Genomic DNA, 5,667 nt, shown 5'->3' with positions numbered 1-5,667 from the left:
ACCGTCGATGAGAGTTACAATCTGACAACTTTAATGACAGCGAACTCGCATCTTCAGAAGCCAGGAAACAAGGGTTACAAGATGACAACCTTTGTATCCTAAGAAGACTTGATGCAGAGGTGATGCAGAGACTACAACTTGACAATCTCTGCATCTCCGAAGCCAAATGCGACCTTTGTGTTTCATCAATAAACGCGACACTCTCGTTTCATCAACAAAACGCGACCTTCGTATTCAAAAGCTACACGCGAGGCTCACCTCTGCATATTGAAGCTAAATGCAAATCTCGCGTTTTGACCATTTCAAATCACTTGAACGATTACCTATTTATTGGGGGCAATTAAGCCCCCATTAAGGAGCAATTTAAGGGGCCGGTTAAACCCTTTAAAACTCTATAAATAGTTGGTTCCACAGCTAAAAAGGGAGAAACTTTTATTGGCTCTGGTTGGATCATTATTGGAGCTTTTGGCTTAGCTCTTTGAACCATTTCGGATTATCATCTTGAGATTGGTTCTTTGGCTAAAAGGGATTCATTTGCCCTCTGAAATCAACTCTTTCTTAGAGTTCATAACTTGTTATGAGTTTAAAACTTGCCCTGCAAGTTATTCTTAACTCGTTTAGAGTTCTAAACTTGCCTCGCAAGTTCTTCCTGACGTCAAGGTCAAGAGGAATAGACGAAGCTCTGCGAAGCGAGGTGCTCGGATCTTCAATGGAATATAAGATTCAAACTCCCATCGACACCAAGAAGAACTCAGCTTTAAACAAAAGGAAGGATTTCTGTCGATTCCTTCTCTCTTTTGTAAACTAGGAGACCGATAAAAAGAATTATAATTTCTTTTTCTAAGTCGGTTAGAGAGAGATTGTATTCATTCTTTTCCTAAGTCAGTTAGGGAGATTAATACAAATTCATTTCCTCTCATTTCTTCTTGAATTTTTCCTACAAACAGTGGGTATTAACACTTAGCTTCTAATCATTCGGAATATATGGTATATACATGAGTGGTTCATTGTTTGGATTTTTCACCCGACGTACTAGTTCTGTTTAATTAGGGGTTAAGTGGGAGTATTTACATTCTAGATGTTAAGTGTAAATATTGCTTATGATTCTGATCTTGTGATTAATGGTATGAGATGTGTAAGTGGGGGTTTCCTTGTTGTGATTATTCCCTCAATGTGCATTTCTCATATTGTTAAACTCTAAGATACGATTGCGGAATTTTGAGGACAAAATTCTTTTAAGGGGGTGAATGTAAAACCCCGTAATTTTGAAAATATTATGATAAATAGTAATAAATTATTTTTAATATGAATGATACTATTTTGAGGTGAATGAGTATGATAATAATCGATTTGAGATCGATTAAGTACGTATATGAGTATATATGAGTACAAACATGCACATGTGCACGAAAACCTATCAACTGAATTTATTTCTGGTCGGTCAACCGATCAAGGGGGATCAGTCGACCGACGGGTGTACCCAGATTAGGTTTTAGGTCGGGTTGAATTTGATCCCAATTGCATATAAGTATATATATACATAACTTTCACGAAATTTCCTCTCTTTGATCTAAATCTTTGAACCCTAGTAGCAGCCATCCACTCTCTAAACCCTAACCCTAGATTGCAAGTTTTTGGAGAGCTCTGTGAAGCAAATACTAAGAAGAGGGTGAGATCTACGATATTTGGTAAAGGAGTATCGTGTTTCTTCCATAGAGAGAGGTCAAAACAAAATCCAAGGCAAGAACACCTTCCTCCAAACCCATCCCTGTAAAATTTTAGATCTTTAATAAGTAGAATTTAAATATGATGTATAATATTTAAATCTGATGCTTAGATCTTAATCTTTTGATGAGTAAATCTTAGGTTTGATGATTAGAACTTAACCAAATGAAAAGATCTATAGATTTAATCACAAATCAATAAGAATGCATGATCATGATCATTAGTTTTCAGATTAATTATTAATTTACAAATTTTAAATAGTTAAACCCCTAATTTATCAAATTAATTGAGAGTGTTAATGATTAGGATGTTTAAACCCTAGAATTATGAACCTAAGTGATCTGATCCTATTTAGGCTAATCCATTGTTATGTAATTACGAAAGTTTAATCATGTTTTGCTTTACATGTTTACAAAAATTTGATGTTGAGAAAAGTTACAAAACACAAAAATCTATAAATATCTCGTATTAGTGCACATCGATCGACCGATCACGTTGATTAGTCGATCGATAGTGATTTACAGGTCTTCAACATATCCGTCGGTTGACTGATCAGAAAGATCAGTCAACCGATAGACTATCAGGTTTGAATCTTTCTTTTTGTTCGGTCGACTGACTCTTGTCATCGGTCGACCGATAGCGAATTGTAGTGTTGTACATGTTGTGCACATTCGTCATTGGTCGACCGATGCTCAAGGGCAGTTGACCGACATGTTAAATTGCTGATGAAGGTTTTTCTTTTCCACAATTGTATGGTTGTAAACATGAGGTTCAAGCCGTACGTACACACGCGCGACCATGGATGTACATGTATGGAGTTTTAGCACACACAAATCTCCGGGAGAGGATAATTTTATGTATTGTTTTGACCACGAGAGGGAGACGATTAGTAAGAATAGTATATGTGTATGTAAGAATACAGTTAATGAGCACAGCTCAGTACTGCTTAAGGTAGTGCGTCGGTATACCATTGAAGGAGGCTAGTGAGCCGCATTTGCAGGATACCTGAATAGGTAGTCCGTTTCGCATAGTGATGCGATAAGAGTAGTGAGTCGTATTTTCTTTGGATGTCTAAACAAGTAGTCCGTTTCGCATGGTGATGCGATGAGGCTAATAAGTCGTACTTGTAGGATGCCCAAGGAGGTAGTCTGTTATGACGCTCGAGGGTTCAGACAAGCACTGTTTTAAAAACCTTGGCCTAGTCTGCTTAGACATACGCCTAGACCTAGGCGGTACCTAGGCCGCCTAACTAGCGCCTAGTGCCTAGGCTGTATTTAGGCTGCCTACCTAGATTTTACAAGCGTTTAGGGGAGCATTATCTGCTTACGTAGATTGCACCCAGTAGGCCTTGATTGTGATTTTATGTGTCGTAGCCTACACGTCCTCCAAACTCCATTAACCTCCAAATATGAACATCTCTACTACCTCCTCTGACCTTCAGCAAAACCTCATCGACCACCACTTAAATGAAGAAAGAAAAAAACGATACCGTCGATGAGAGTTACAATCTGACAACTTTAATGACAGCGAACTCGCATCTTCAGAAGCCAGGAAACAAGGGTTACAAGATGACAACCTTTGTATCCTAAGAAGACTTGATGCAGAGGTGATGCAGAGACTACAACTTGACAATCTCTGCATCTCCGAAGCCAAATGCGACCTTTGTGTTTCATCAATAAACGCGACACTCTCGTTTCATCAACAAAACGCGACCTTCGTATTCAAAAGCTACACGCGAGGCTCACCTCTGCATATTGAAGCTAAATGCAAATCTCGCGTTTTGACCATTTCAAATCACTTGAACGATTACCTATTTATTGGGGGCAATTAAGCCCCCATTAAGGAGCAATTTAAGGGGCCGGTTAAACCCTTTAAAACTCTATAAATAGTTGGTTCCACAGCTAAAAAGGGAGAAACTTTTATTGGCTCTGGTTGGATCATTATTGGAGCTTTTGGCTTAGCTCTTTGAACCATTTCGGATTATCATCTTGAGATTGGTTCTTTGGCTAAAAGGGATTCATTTGCCCTCTGAAATCAACTCTTTCTTAGAGTTCATAACTTGTTATGAGTTTAAAACTTGCCCTGCAAGTTATTCTTAACTCGTTTAGAGTTCTAAACTTGCCTCGCAAGTTCTTCCTGACGTCAAGGTCAAGAGGAATAGACGAAGCTCTGCGAAGCGAGGTGCTCGGATCTTCAATGGAATATAAGATTCAAACTCCCATCGACACCAAGAAGAACTCAGCTTTAAACAAAAGGAAGGATTTCTGTCGATTCCTTCTCTCTTTTGTAAACTAGGAGACCGATAAAAAGAATTATAATTTCTTTTTCTAAGTCGGTTAGAGAGAGATTGTATTCATTCTTTTCCTAAGTCAGTTAGGGAGATTAATACAAATTCATTTCCTCTCATTTCTTCTTGAATTTTTCCTACAAACAGTGGGTATTAACACTTAGCTTCTAATCATTCGGAATATATGGTATATACATGAGTGGTTCATTGTTTGGATTTTTCACCCGACGTACTAGTTCTGTTTAATTAGGGGTTAAGTGGGAGTATTTACATTCTAGATGTTAAGTGTAAATATTGCTTATGATTCTGATCTTGTGATTAATGGTATGAGATGTGTAAGTGGGGGTTTCCTTGTTGTGATTATTCCCTCAATGTGCATTTCTCATATTGTTAAACTCTAAGATACGATTGCGGAATTTTGAGGACAAAATTCTTTTAAGGGGGTGAATGTAAAACCCCGTAATTTTGAAAATATTATGATAAATAGTAATAAATTATTTTTAATATGAATGATACTATTTTGAGGTGAATGAGTATGATAATAATCGATTTGAGATCGATTAAGTACGTATATGAGTATATATGAGTACAAACATGCACATGTGCACGAAAACCTATCAACTGAATTTATTTCTGGTCGGTCAACCGATCAAGGGGGATCAGTCGACCGACGGGTGTACCCAGATTAGGTTTTAGGTCGGGTTGAATTTGATCCCAATTGCATATAAGTATATATATACATAACTTTCACGAAATTTCCTCTCTTTGATCTAAATCTTTGAACCCTAGTAGCAGCCATCCACTCTCTAAACCCTAACCCTAGATTGCAAGTTTTTGGAGAGCTCTGTGAAGCAAATACTAAGAAGAGGGTGAGATCTACGATATTTGGTAAAGGAGTATCGTGTTTCTTCCATAGAGAGAGGTCAAAACAAAATCCAAGGCAAGAACACCTTCCTCCAAACCCATCCCTGTAAAATTTTAGATCTTTAATAAGTAGAATTTAAATATGATGTATAATATTTAAATCTGATGCTTAGATCTTAATCTTTTGACTAGTATATCTTAGATTTGATGATTAGAACTTAAATCAATGAAAAGATCTATAGATTTAATCACAAATCAACAAGAATGCATGATCATGATCATTAGTTTTCAGATTAATTATTAATTTACAAATTTTAAATAGTTAAACCCCTAATTTATCAAATTAATTGAGAGTGTTAATGATTAGGATGTTTAAACCCTAGAATTATGAACCTAAGTGATCTGATCCTATTTAGGCTAATCCATTGTTATGTAATTACGAAAGTTTAATCATGTTTTGCTTTACATGTTTACAAAAATTTGATGTTGAGAAAAGTTACAAAACACAAAAATCTATAAATATCTCGTATTAGTGCACATCGATCGACCGATCACGTTGATTAGTCGATCGATAGTGATTTACAGGTCTTCAACATATCCGTCGGTTGACTGATCAGAAAGATCAGTCAACCGATAGACTATCAGGTTTGAATCTTTCTTTTTGTTCGGTCGACTGACTCTTGTCATCGGTCGACCGATAGCGAATTGTAGTGTTGTACATGTTGTGCACATTCGTCATTGGTCGACCGATGCTCAAGGGCAGTTGACCGACATGTTAAATTGCTGATGAA

The sequence above is a fragment of the Asparagus officinalis genome, chromosome 1 (assembly GCF_001876935.1).
Source record: "Asparagus officinalis chromosome 1, Aspof.V1, whole genome shotgun sequence".
NCBI lineage: Eukaryota > Viridiplantae > Streptophyta > Magnoliopsida > Asparagales > Asparagaceae > Asparagus > Asparagus officinalis.
The sequence above is the reverse complement of the archived record's forward strand: the minus strand, read 5'-3'. Positions refer to the sequence as shown.